General features: G+C 47.3%; 1 long non-coding RNA gene across 1 annotated transcript in view; it reads right to left on the bottom strand.

Annotated features, from left to right (window-relative positions):
* Positions 1–4,355: 4,355 nt before the first annotated feature.
* Positions 4,356–14,293, bottom strand: part of LOC111751615 (uncharacterized) — a 61,811-nt gene continuing 51,873 nt past the window's right edge. The window contains exons 5-6 of the long non-coding RNA XR_002786733.2: positions 14,091–14,260; positions 4,356–5,145 (exon numbers count right to left, since the gene is read on the bottom strand). This is a non-coding gene — a long non-coding RNA (uncharacterized LOC111751615). The remainder of the gene's footprint in view (positions 5,146–14,090; positions 14,261–14,293) is intronic.

The following is a 14,293-nucleotide window of genomic DNA, read 5'->3' as shown; positions in this document are numbered from 1 at the left end:
TGGGAATCAAAGATCATCTCAGGATTCTTCCAGTTTGAAGAGCACTGGAAGAGGGAGTCAGGAGTTCCAGATTCCAAAACTCTTCAGCCCCCTCACTATCTGTGACTTTAAGCCTTAAGTCCCCTCTCAAGGTTACAATAAGGCCAAGTCAGCCAATGAGGAAGCAAAGAAGGCCAAATGGCACTCAGAGAAATGGGAAGTGGAAGTGGGCCATTGGAAAATCCACCATGATCCTTGAGGAGTTAAAGAGATATCAACTCAAGAGAGAATGAGGAAGGAGCGGTCAGTGTGGGCCCCTGGTGACCGTAGTTTTTCTCTAAGGGTCTTTCATGCTTCCTAAAGCCATATTTTCAACCAGTCTTGGTCTTTCCTGGCAGGATCACTGAGACCTGAAACAAAAATTGACTTTGATCTGCTGAAGGTCACTCAGGGAGGAAGTGGCAGAGCTGGGATTTGCGTCTCTGGATTGGTCCACAGCCCTCACTGCCACATCAATTGCCCTGCCAACCCCGTGAGCCAGACCAACAATTTTCCTGGGACTCCTGTGGCTTCAGCCCTCCAGAGAGTCCCAGACAAGGTCATTCTCTCCGTCCAGGTGGTATTGGGCCCTGGACCTCACACCATCAGCATAATCAGAGGGGCACAGAGCCAATGGACACCCCGACTTCACTGACATGCTCCCACCATCACACAGTTCTCTCCCAAGAGTGGATGGAGGTCACTCCTCATGTTCCCCAACCCCACTCTGGGTAATGAGACACCAGCCCAAATGGGTGGTAGCCCCAGCTTCCCATTGCTGGAAGGTGGTGGTCTCATCTGCTGCTCAAATGCCAGCAGCCTGCTAGTGGACTCATTCCTGGGGACCATGTGGGCTTTAGACACCCTCTACCCTAACCCCCCAGAAACCCTGGAGGCATAGAGGTTAAGTGCTACAGCTGCCAACCAAAAGGTCGGCAGTTCGAATCCTCCAGGCGCTCCTTAGAAACTCTACGGGACACTTCTACTTTGTCCTATAGGCTCGCTATGAGTTGGAATCGACTCGACAGCAGTAGGTTTGGTTTGGATTTATCCTAATCCCCCACTTAGTGAGGCTCATCTGCCTTCCTGGCTTCTGCCCAGATCCCTGGCTCATGCTGGGACTGACTCCTTGTTCAAATCCCCAGCTCAGCTGGGCCCTGTGACCAGTTGTACCCACAAGAGTAAAGGAGCAAAAGAAAGCTCAGGGTTCAAGTCCCGGCTTGCTATTGCTAGCTGTGTTGTCCTGGGCAATTTAGTCAACCTCTCTGAGCCTCAGTTGTTTCCTATCAAAAGATGGCTAGAAGGATTCAGACTTAACTTTCAAGTCAGATAATGTGATCAAATAGTTGCTGTAAATTCCTCAGTCTATCTGGAACATAGAGGGCACAGGTGCTCAGTAGTGTGTGCTGGCTCTCAGGACCACACTCTACCCATCTTTACTCCATACCCCAAGGCTGTTTCTGCAAACTACATTTCCCAGGCTCCTTTGTCTGCTGGCTTCCTGTTAGGTTTGACCAATAGGAGACACTCATGGGAAATTGGAAAGCAGGAATAAGAGAGGAGGCATTTGTTTTTCTGTTCCTGGTGGCGCCTCCAGCACAGGCAGGAGCAGTGGGTGCTATAGGTTTCAACAGCTCAGAGGTCATTTCTGCAGCATCTGAAGGGGCTTGGACACCTGGGTTCCTGCTGGATGACAGCACTCAGGCAGCTGGCTGCATAAGGGCTTGTGGGCTTCAACCCCCACGACAATAGCAGCCCCTTGGTCCTTGGGTAAGAACCCTCAACTGCCTTTTGCTCCTCTGACTCATGTCACCTTTGTAACCAACTCTGTGCATTAAATTCCTGTCTCTTGAAACACCTAGAGCAGCTCCTGTCTTCCTGTCTGGGCACTGATGGATGCTGTCACAGAGTGAATTGTGTCCCCCCAAATTATGTGTCAACTTGGCTGGGCCATGATTTTCAGTGGTTTGGCAGTTACATAATGATGTAATTTGGCAGTTATTTAATGATGTAGTCATCTTCTATTTTGTGATCTGATGTAATTATTTATCCTCCATTTTATGAGTTATAAATCCTAAAACCTCTATGAGGCAGGATTAACGTGGGGTGTCACTGCTTTATTTAAGTCACCACCTTTACTCACTGCCTTACTCAAGTCACACCCTTGCTTGAGTCACACCCCTTTTCTTACAAAAGATAAAAGGAAAGAGAAGCAAGCAGAGAAGGAGGGACCTCAGCACCACCAAGAAAGAAGAGCTGGGAGTGGAGCATGTACTTTGGACCCAGGGCCCCATGCTGAGAACTTCATACACCCAGGGGAAAATTGATGCCAAAATACATGGAGATCTCCAAGGAACACCAGGCCTACAGATGTTAAAAGGAGACAAGGACCTTCCACCAGAGCCAACGGAGAGAGAAACCTTTTCCCAGAGCCAGCACCCTGAATTTGGACTTCTAGCCTCCTAAACTGTGAGGAATAAATTTCTGTTTGTTAAAGCCACTCACTTGTATTTCTGTTATAGCAGCACTAGATAACAAAGACAGATGCCCTGCACGACAGATGGCCCCACATCTGGAGTTCTTGCTTACTCCAAGCATTCTTCATTGGCACCCTGGAGTGCCAAGAACCACCAAGGCACCCCTCAGATCAGACCCAGACTCAGCCTCAGTTTACCCTATCCCTTGGATCAATGATTTGAAACCTTGATCCTTCTCTCTATGAAGGGACTCAGCCCTTTCATTGTAATTAATTCCTCCTGGCTCCACCACTGTCTCCAGCAGTCCTCAGCTCCCTCTCTCCGTACCCCTGCCAGGCACTCCCAGTCACCCCACAAGACAGAGGACTAAAATGTGCACAGCTTCTCACCCACCCCTCAGCCAAAGCAAGGGAGGGGCTGGCTTCTGCTGCCAGGATAGGTTCCCAGGAACTTGGAGGTGACTCTGAAGCTAGAGCAGCCCTTCAGAATGGTCGGGTATTATTATGCTCATGGTACAGATGGAAATGGTGAGTCTCAAAGGGACAAACCTCCCTGCTATGGCTTTCTTCTGGGAAAGGCACCCACTGTCCTCACCGCTCTTCACTTCCGTTGCTGGTTCTTCCAACTCCTCTTCCCTACTCCAAGGGGTCATGAGGCCACACAGCCCTCAGCTGCCCAGAGCCCTCACCACCAGCTGAGACCCATGTACTGGACTTCCCAGCCCTCAGACCCCAACACAACACAACATCTTGGAATCCATTCCTGCCTATTGCTCTTCTCTTCCAGGGAAGTGAAAAACTAACTCGTATGAATGTGACAGTGGGTCAGTGTGTCATCTAGTCCCTAGAAACCTATTTGCCTCTTAGCTGAGGCCTTCAGCAGGGCTGCTGCGTACAGCTGTGCAGGTTATGTACTGCACCAGCTCTTGGGGGGCTATTCATGTTGGAGTCCATGTGAACTGTCCCCTGGAGTTGCATAGCACTCTAGCAGACAATAGTCACCCCTTTCCGGAGACAACACTTGAACCAGAGAAGTGCATTGGTAGAAAGAGCTCACGATGAGGGGTCAGGAGGCCTGGGTCTGGTCTAGGATACCCCATCGACTTGCTGAATCACTGACTTTCTCTCTCTGGAATTCCATTTCTTTCCCTGAAAAATCAGGGTGCGTGTTTGTGCGAAGCTGAATGCTTCCAAACACCTAGACATGTGCACCTGCATTCAATTTCATCATCAACTAGGCGGACCTCATGCTCCCCACCGCAGAAACAAGGGAACGGAGGCCCACACGGCTGAGGACTTACCCAGCGTCCCATAGTTCCAGGGGGACAGAACCCACCTTGGGCCCAGATTCTCAGGTTCTGGGTGTTATCCTGCCACATCGACTTGGGGAATCAGCAAACTTTTAAGCTCTGAAGTTGCATGAAGGTTTGTGGTCAAGTGTTTGTGTGGTGGCAATTTTAGGTAGCCTGGTGGGTGGTGGTGTAGGGCTGCCCAGACTCCATCAACTCCCACCCCATAGGTGGCTCCTTCCCTGGCTTAACTTGGAGCTGGCTCCTCGAGGCACCAGGTGGAATCCCCACATTCCCCCCGCCTTCGCCGGGTCTGGCAAGGGCAGCCTGAGAACAGATGCCTGGCACCTTGCTCTTGGCGAGGATGACTGATCTGCGAGTCCCGTTGTAGGAGCCACGCTCACTCCCCCGGCGTACACACTGTGTCAGCCCGTCCTGAGCTGGTGAAAATAAACAGTGTCGTTATCCCTGCGCTGACTGCCACACGCTCTATTTATACCACATAAGACATGGGATAAATGGCTTCTCCGTTTTGTAATGAAAGGAATATTTCATTTTTGTGGAGCCGAGGAACTGTTTATTGAGCATAAAAACAACAGTCATACCGTGTTTTGATAATAAGCTGATCTGGAAGTTGGTTCATTTAGGCAGCAGCTTGGATATGACTCAGTTGTCTCCTCCGAAGTTGGCGTGGGTAGGGAGCCGGGGGAGCATGGAGCCTGTGATGTGGGAGTCACAGGGCCCTAAACACCCTTTACGTTTCCTGAGTTAACTCACTGGATCCTCAGAATCATTCTGTGACTTGGGTGCCATTATTATCCCCAATTCACAGGTGGGAAAACTGAGGCAACAGAGAGGCTAATTGGCTGGACCAGGTCACAGAGCCAGTAAGTGGTAGAGCTGTGAGCTAGATGCCAGCTGACCGCCTCCAGAGCCTACTCTCTTCACCCCTATGCTGGAGATACTTTCTCAGCCTAAGAAAGTTCTAGACGATGGAAGGAATACACCAAGAGAAGGCAAACAAAAGAATTTTATACTTATGAAAATATGAACCCAGCACTGAGTTTTTCTGAGGATAAAGTAGAGACCCTGGGTGGTACAAGTAGTTAACATGTTTGGCTGCTAACCAAAAGACTGGAGGTTCTAGTCCACCCAGACGTGCCTCAGAAGAAAGGACTGACAGTCTATTTCAAAAAAATCAGTCATTGAAAACCCTACTGAGCATAGTCCTGCTCTGACATACATGGGGTCACCATGAGTCAGTCGACTCAATAGCAACCAGAGAATGAAGCTGGCAGGGGAGTCGGTGCTGGGACCTGGCTTCCAGAGGCTTCCATCTTCAGGTTCCTCAGTGTCGCTGCTCTAAGAAGACACAAAGAAAGGTCACTTTATGGAATCCCAGAGCTATTTCATGAATAATGGTGCGTTTTTAGGTGCATGTTTCTCTTTGTGATGTTTTCTTTTATTTGTTTTGGCTCAACCTCCCACGCTTCCCCAAAGCAGCTCATAGGCCTGCAGCACAATAAGGAAAGAGCACTCTTCTGAGCTTGCATCCTCACTCCGCTTGCCAGTTTAGGGCTCTTTTGGTGAGAAAGAGGTAACTCTACATGTTCACCCAAACCATTTCAAGTCCCTCTTGGGCACACAGAGACCACACCTGCCAGCCCCTTGCATCCAGCCAGGGCCGTGAGACTAGCTTGGGCCACTGGAATGCAGGTGGAAGCGAGATTTGCCGCTTCCAGGCCTGGCCCCTCAAATCTCCACCAGCTCCCCTACTCATGCCCACCTCATTCATTGGCTGCCTAGGTGCAGACGATCCAGAGGAGGGCTTGGAGGATACTGAAGAAGACTACTAGACCCTAGGGGTTAGTAAAGCCTAAACTAAGTGACCAACTCCTAGAAAAGGACATCGTGTTTGGTAAAGAGGGCCAAAGAAAATGAGGGAAACCCTCAATGAGATGGATTGACATAATAACAATAACAATGGACTCAAACACATCACTGAGCACAAACGTGGCATGAAATCAGGCAGTGTTTCATTCTGTTATACATAAGGTCTCCAAGAGTCAGAGCCAACTCAATGGCAATTAGCAACAACAACAACAACAACAACAGCACAACTAAGTCAAAGGAGCTAAATCCCTAAGCCACCACTCAGAGGAGAGGTGCCCAGTAGACTATCTGATGGCAATGCCCACATGGGGCCTTGCGTCTGTGTTAAAAACAAAAAAACTCTTACTGCATTAAGTCACTGTGACTTGTTATTGCAGCATAACCCAACCTATCCTGACTAACACAGTTGGTAAGGTGGTAACCAACATCTCTCAGATGCTGAATAAATCTAGTAACTGGAAAACCCCTTAGAATGGAATCACTTTTCCAGGTGGACATCAGATGGAGTATGTGGTATACGTCCATATGCATCTTTTTAGCTCCACCTATAAATTCACTGAAGAACTGAGAGTTAATAATGCAACAGCCAGAGAAAAATGGTATGACTTGTATTTAAGCAGTCTTGAAACACTGTTCTTTTACCAAAGCTACTCTTGCCTTCTACCCTTTATTCTCAGGTACTGTTTCCATCTGAGAGAGCTCAAAGGCCAGGAAATGAGGACAGTGCTGGTTCGAGTCCCTCCTGGGAGGATTTTCCTGCCCCTTACTCTTGAGTGTCTCCTAGTGAAGATAAATTATTCTTGGAGCGGAGGTTCAAGCCCTAAAAGAATGGATGTTGGCCTGGAGGAAGAAAAGGAAGGGGAGCAAAGGGACCCTACCTCTATCTACAGCTATAGAGATGGACAGGGTCTCTCTAGGCAGGCTGGGGAATCAGGCCTGAGATCCTCCTTTATATTCCCCCATCTCTACACCATCACCCCTCATCCTACTTTCATTTTAAGGAAACACCATCAGAGGCTTTGGGAAGCAGACCCAAGCCTAGGAGAAGTGACCACTAGACGTAAGAAAAGATGTTCAGCCTCCTAAGGAACCGAGAGATGGGAATTAAAACAGCAACATGTTTGGGGAAGGTTTGAAGTACTATATTTCATCAATTGTAAAACACACATTTGTTTTCACATTTTGACATGTTGGAAATCAGGGTGCATCTTATAACCAATAGCATGTCACAGGATAATTGGCAGTGCTTGTTTTTTCTTAGCGGTACATTTCTTAGCGGTACATAATGTAACAGTGTGTCTTAGACGAAATATGGTAGAGATGTGGTCAGAATTGTTTTTAAAAGAGCATTCCCTTGTTACACTCTAAATTTTAACGCAGCATTTAATTCTCTATGTACATCTCAAGATAGAAAAAAAAAACTAAACTCATTGCTGTCAAGTTGATTCCAGCTCATGGCGACCCCATGTGTTACAGAGTAGAACTGCTCCATAGGGTTTTCTTGGCTGTAATCTTTACAGAAGCAGGTTGCCAGTCCTTTATTACACGGTGCCACTGGATGGGTTTGAAGACCTAACCTTTTGGTTAGTATTTGAGCGCAAACCATTTGCGAGAAGGAGCTAAATCTCTGAGTCACTACTTGGAGGAGAGGTGCTCAGCATAGCAAATTTCAGATTTTTAAAAAAATACCTAAGTGATGGTATTAAACCAACAAAAATGCCAAGATTTCAGTATTAGGAATAGAATGGCATATGAATACTAGAGGACCGAACATTAGAACAGCAATATTTAATTGAGGTTATCACTGAGTGAAGAGACCAGGGCTAGCACATGCCTTGCACTTAGTAGACTCTCAATAAGTAGCTGTTGAATTAATTAATTAGCATCTAGGATAATGGGTGATCTTTCTTTCTTTCTCTCTTACTTTTTTTTTTCTTCTTCTTTTACTCTTCTCCTGCACTTCTTTGATTTTCTATCATGGGGATACATGGGAGAAACGCTCAGATTTTTAAATATGTAAAGAAACTCCTCAGCCTTTCCCTTAATTTGACCTTCTTCCTGTGCCCAGCCCATCTGGAAATAAGAGAAATGTTAATAACTGTTAACAAAATACATACATCTTTATGTGTCAGGTCCCACGCTCAACACTTCACGTGCATTGTTTAGCATTCTGTTAATAACTCTTCATATGGCTCCTTGCTCACCCTGCCTTGAATTCTAGTTACTTGTCTGTTTCGGAATCTCTTAAGGCAGGAATTAGGGCTTTAACTCCCTGTGAATGTCCTTTCCTTCATCTAAGGCTGTAACAAGCATTTAAAAGTACTTACGTGATTGGGTGGATGGAGGGATGAATGGGTGGATGGACGGATGGATGATGGAGGGATGGATGAGTGGAGGGATGGATGTATGGGAAGGTGGGTGGGTGGGGGGTGGTTGGATGGATGGATGGATGGATGGTTGGGTGGAGGGATGGAGGGAGGGATGGATGGAGGAATGGATGAGTAGATGGACGGGTAGACGGGTGGGCGGGTGGACGGATGGAGAGGCTGACAGCTGGAAAGCTGGATGAAAGTATTTACATATTTTTGCTCTTAAGTCATTGAGACAACAGGCCAAAACAGAGGTCCTGTTATGACAAGAGAGGTCACTGAGGCAAGGATAGATGTGAAAGGAAAAGCCGGTTTATTCTGTACTGCAAATGAATAAAAATGATAAAGTTTCCCAAAAGTCTAGAAATCCAAATGGGTGTCTGCCCCTGGCCAAATACGCATGATATATTCTTATTAATAAAGCCTGAGTAGTGTCCTCAAATTATCCAAGGTATACATCTGCCCACCCACAGGGATGGGGGAGTGATTACTTATTAATAAAGCAATAGCTAAATCTAATTATATGCCCATCGGAGGCAGCTGGTAATAAAACCGGGCTGGTCTTCCAGAGCTCGGCGACCTTGCTGACCTCAAATCAAAGTTTAAACCATCCGTCAGCTTCCAATACATTCCCAGCACACTTACCAATTACGGGCACCCTGTGCCGCTGTCTGCCAGGGGTCAGGGGTCACCGCATGCACCAGCTAGCTGGGAGCTGGAATGGGGCTTTAGAAATCTCATTATCCTGTTAACCATACATTTATCCGACAAGATAAAAGAGACTAGGTGACCAAGCTATCATTAAAGATTAATAGAAAGTATAAAAAATTCAGCTGCAACCAGCGTTGCTGTTTAGAGCTTGTGATCTGCATGACAGGGGTATTAATCAGGGAGCCAAAAAGATTTAGGTCTTTGCTCTTGATATTTTCTATTTTCATTTTTATTTTCGTTTTTTGTTGTTGTTTCCCTCCCTGCTGCCCACCCCACTCCTCGGTCTCAAGGCATGACCTCAGCTCTTCCCACCCCAAACAGGAGGTCAGAGGGGACTCCTGCTAATTGGCTCTCCTGGTTTCTAATCATAAACCATTGGGCCAATTACAAAATTGCCAAGGATCAGAGGCGGGGAGGGATGCGGTGGAGGGACGCTGTAGGCTGGGACCGCCGTTCTACCCGCTTTCTGGCTGTGCCCTTCCTCGCGTGCCAGGCCTGTTAATCAGCGGTTGGAAATCAATACATTTTTTATTTAATTCAGTCCTGGAAGGCACACCCAAGCCTCAAGATGAATTCTCCTCATTCGTGATTCCATTCCAGTTTTAAGTGAAAGATTCTCAGCCTACACCTACTTGGGAGTCAGGGGCCATGCTCGGGTTTTAAAGCTTAGGGATTCTTTTTATTCTCTTTGGTTCTGCCTCTCATCGCCCACCCACACCCACGGCCCTGCTTCTTCCCCACACCTCCTCCTTTGCCTTTTTGATCATAAATCAATGTCCTCTCCTATGCAGCCCTGGAAGGTGTGCGCTCAGATGGCAACTCCAGCTCTCCTACAGCCCCAGGGGCCAAGGCAAAGAGAAGCCAGGAAAACCAGGCAGTAAGGCAGGGACAGGGGTGTCCAGGGCAAAATGGCAGCTTTAATCAGCCGTGGAAGGAACGTGTGGCCCCGACGATGCTCAGAGGACTGTCCAGGAAGCAATGTTGACCACGGGTGCCCATCCACTCTCCCCGTAGCCTCAGGAGCTAGCCCATCGTTTCCACCCAGGGTTCGAATCTGAGCCTCTCCACTGCCAGCCTCTTCACCTTGGGAAAGTCCCCTGGCCTCTCCGTGCCTGCCTTCCGTCTGCAAAATGGGAAGAGCATCTCTCTGTCAGGGTTGTTTGGAATCCTTAGTGCAATCTATTCTACTGGAATCACTTCCTGCTTGCTCCCGTTCCCTCAGGTGTTCCATTAAAGCTGACCTGGTAAATCAGTTAAGGATAAAATACCATTGGCTGACCTCTAGTCAGTTACCAAAGTTCAAGGACAGCATTTTATTCCTCTGTGCAGTTTCACCTCCCTCACCATCTAACACCATACCACATACACACACACACACACACACACACACGCACACGCACACACAAAGCGAGCTCTCAATGAATTGTCTGATGGCCTCTTACAGGTAGCAGACCCTGTTCACGCCTCCTGTAGTACAGCCCACACGAACCCCCTGGTAAGTGCTCAATAAGTGCTTGGTGAATAAAGGAATGAATGTCTAGCCAGAAGGAAAAGCCAAACCCCCCCAAAGGCCAAAGGCCAAAGACAGGTAAATAGGGCTGTTGGTCCAGTGTCTAAGGCTCGGCTGCTAACCAAAAGGTTGGCAGTTCAAACCCACCAGTTGCTCCACAGGAGAAAGATGTGCCAGTCTGCTTCTGTAAAGATTACAGCCTTGGAAACCCTATGGCATAGCTCTGCTCTGTCCTGTAGGGTGGCTATGAGTTGGAATCGACTCCACGGGAATGGTTATCAAGCCCAAGAACCAAGGTAGGTGAAATGGAAAGGAAAATCAGGAAGAAAAAGGAAAGGTATGGAAGAAGAATGCAAGGTAAGTGAGGGAGGGTGGTTTGGGACTGAGGCCATGCACAAAGTAGGGTCCTTAAAGAAGTAGGACTCTCACTCTGTGGCATAGCAGTAGACCTTGTGGTTTGCAGAATGAGGCAGCTCTGGTGGTATGGAAAGTACACCGCGAGCTATGTGCTGGGAACTACTATGCAAAACAATTGCTTCGCTCCACTGGCAAGGCCAGCAGGCAAAGCCAGACAGGAAGGGTGGACACAGAGGAGAGTGACATAAAAAAGGGACAAACTTCCAGCTACCTTACATAGAACAGACCGAAGGAGGAAAGAATGGAATCCAGGAAACCAGTGAAGAGGCTAAAGGGATGGTCCAGGTAAAACGTGATGGAGGTTAAGGCTGAGATGATGACATGGGGAACAAGCGTGAAAGAAAATCTAAATCTGAAAGAACATTGCCAAGGTATATCCACTCGCCACCTGTACAGAGCTCAAACTAGTACCACTTTTGCCTGCTTCTTACTTTCTTTGCATCCTCTGTTTCAGCCAAAACTCAGTCCAGCACGTCTCTTCTAACCCCATGCCCTGGTGCCAGGCCCAATACCACCAGCTAAATAGAAAGAAAGGACATGGGTTTCTCTCATCTCTCTCTCCTGACCCCCTCCATCGCCAAAAACTATCTGCCCCCTCTGCAAAAAATGTGGCACTTTATATTCAAGGCAGTACCTGCCTAATTATTTACTAGATACGTCTCTAATACATAATTACATCTTAAAGTAATTTTTCCCCAGAAAATAATTTTCCTTTAAGCAACAGCTCTCATTGTTTGAAGATTCTGCGTTTGGGAAACAAATTCAGGGAAAGAAAAAGAGCTGGTGGCAGTAATCACGTGCACTGGCTGAACTTGCAGACAGACATGGGGACAGGTTCCCCAAACGAAGGCCCTCATCAAAAGCCTCCTGGAGATTCTGGGGCTAAGCCGTGTGTGTGTGTGTGCATGTATGCATGTGCGTGTGTGGCTGGGTGGGTTTGTATGTGTGTATGTGTCTGCATGTCTGTGAGTGTGTGTGTCTGTGTCTACGTGTATGTGCGTCTGTGTGGTATGTGTGTGTAAAATGTGTGTGTGTCTGCATCTGGGCACATTTGTCTGTGTGTGTGTGTGTGTGTGTGTCTGGGTACATTTGTGTGTGTGTGTGTGTCTGGGTACATTTGTGTGTGTGTGTGTGTGTCTGGGTACATTTGTGTGTGTGTGTGTGTCTGGGTACATTTGTGTGTGTGTGTGTGTCTGGGTGTGTGTGTCTGGGTGCATTTGTTTGTATGCCTATGGTCATGCCTGCACATGTATGTGTCTAAGTGTATTTGTGTGTGTGTACGTATGTCTGGGTGTGTGTGTATGTGTGAGCATGTGTCTTTGTGTGTGGAGCAAGAAAGAGGGAAACTAGTGTTTAGTGAGAGCCTGCTATGTCCGGTAAAGGTTACAGCCAAGCGAGCCCCAGGGGGCAGTTCTGCTCTGTCACCTGGGCTCACTATGAGTCAGAATTCCACAACAGCAAAGCAACAATGTCTCAAGTGCTGGGTAGTATCTTATTTAACCCTCAAATATTCTTGTCTCGATTTTACAGCTAAGAAAACTAAAACTCAGTAAAAACAACAACAACAAACTTGCTCAAAATTATTCTGCTGGTGTCAGAGCCAGGACTCCACAGCTCGGCACCTGCCCTGTTTCTGCTAAAAGGACTAAAGAAGCACCGTGCTCTTTCCTACCCAGTGGCATACGCAGCATTTCCTCAGATCCATTCATGTATTTGGCAATCATTGTCTGAATCCCGTCTGATTTAGGCATTGCTGTAGAAACTTCAAACATGTTAAGTAATGCAGCGCTCAGAACCTCTCTGGAAGCAGATTTCTTATTCCCATTTCAGAGATGAGCAAATTGAGGCACCAAGAGATTAAGTAACTCCCCCTCACAGATCTATAATTCAAATACGGCTTTGTTTGACTCCAAAGCCCAAGCCCTGCCACTACATCACACTGACTTGCTCCATTATGACCCAATTCTGAGCCTTGAGAATTTAGGGGTAGATGAGAAAACCATATGTATGTGAAAACCAGAGTTGTCACAGGATGGTCTGTATGTAAAAGGCCAGCAGCTACCCTATATCATCAAAACTCAGATTCTCTGCATCTTCCCACTCTGCCAGCCTCAGTTTGTCAGCTACTCTCATGGTTGCAAAATGGCTGCCACAGCTCCAAACATCATAACTCGGCCCTGAAAACATCCAGTGGGAGAAGAAAGCTCCATTAATTCCTGTCTCTCTTTTTCCTTTTAGTTTCGTTAATTCATTTTTCTACCTAACCTTTTGTCTGGAAACCCTGGTGACGTAGTGGTGAAGTACTACGGCTGCTCACCAAAGAGTCGGCAGTTCGAATCCGCCAGGTGCTCCTTGGAAACTCTATGGGGCAGTTCTACTCTGTCCTGTAGGGTGGCTATGAGTCAGTTTGGGTTTTGGTTTTTTTTTTTTTTTTTGGAACCTTTTGTCTGTGTATGCGTGTGAAGACATGTTAGGAAGGTATTCACCTAATATTAAAAGGCATCTTTTTGTACTTTGATATGTTGCTGGAATTGTTTCTGTACAAACATACATAATTTTTTTAGAAAAAAATTGATAAAGTCATGATTAAAAAGAAACAAAAACAAATCTTGCGATGTCATTCAGCTGCTTAAGACCATTGGCATTTAGCTGATTCCAACTCAGAGTGACCCTAAGCATCAATGGCTCCCCCACCACTGGCCTGACGAAGGACAAACTCCTTGGCCCAGGGAACAAGGTCTGTATCTGGCATCTATGTTCTTGCCACAGGACACTGTCCCTCAAACAAGCTTATGTGCTTCCTGCCTTGGCCCAGGCTGTTCTTTCCAGCTGGAGGACCTTCCTCCTCTGCTCCTTCAGTGATAACCTTCCTCAAGGTCCAAACCAAAAACCACTTGTTCCTTGAAGCCTCCTCAGGAAGTTCAATCAGAGTGTACTGCTCCCTTGCCCAGGGGCCCGTAGAATTGTATCTACGCTTCCATGTTAGTACACCTTATAAACTGCCCTGCGGGTGGGCACTTTGGGTCAGTGGTATGCTGGAACCAGCTTCTCCCAGTCTGATTCTGTGCATCTCTTCCCATCATGTCACATTGTTGTTGCTGTCATTAGCTGCTATCAAATCAGGTTTGACTCATGGTGACCCCATGTACAGCGGGATCTGACCTTATGATCCACAGGGTTTTCATTGTCCATGGTGGGAATATTTACACCATGGGGATTGGCAAGCATTACAATCAGCTTTATCTCCCCGCGGGGAAAGCTGGTTGTTAAAGTTCCTAGCAGACTCCTACTCTGTGGGTGTCCATCTATTCCACCTTGAAATGAACTCATTGAGGTCAGCCTTATTTAACTCCAAACTCCCTCTCCCCAGCGCCTAGCACAGTGCTTTGCTCAAGGCAAAAACTCACAGGTAGACAATCATCGTCAAGAAACGCAGTGTCAGCAGAGGGCAATCCAGGAATCCACTCTTCATTCCCGAGCATGGACGTCAGCCAGCCCCAGGGCCCAGTTGTGGATGGTGAGAGCTGCTGCCGAGCAGGTTCTCTGCCGGCTTCCGGGAGTCATCAGCCCCACCTGTCTGAGAGAACAAGTGGGGCTTAACAGAAATCAT

The sequence above is a fragment of the Loxodonta africana genome, chromosome 13, assembly GCF_030014295.1.
Source record: "Loxodonta africana isolate mLoxAfr1 chromosome 13, mLoxAfr1.hap2, whole genome shotgun sequence".
Taxonomy (NCBI): domain Eukaryota; kingdom Metazoa; phylum Chordata; class Mammalia; order Proboscidea; family Elephantidae; genus Loxodonta; species Loxodonta africana.
The sequence above is the reverse complement of the archived record's forward strand: the minus strand, read 5'-3'. Positions and strand labels throughout refer to the sequence as shown.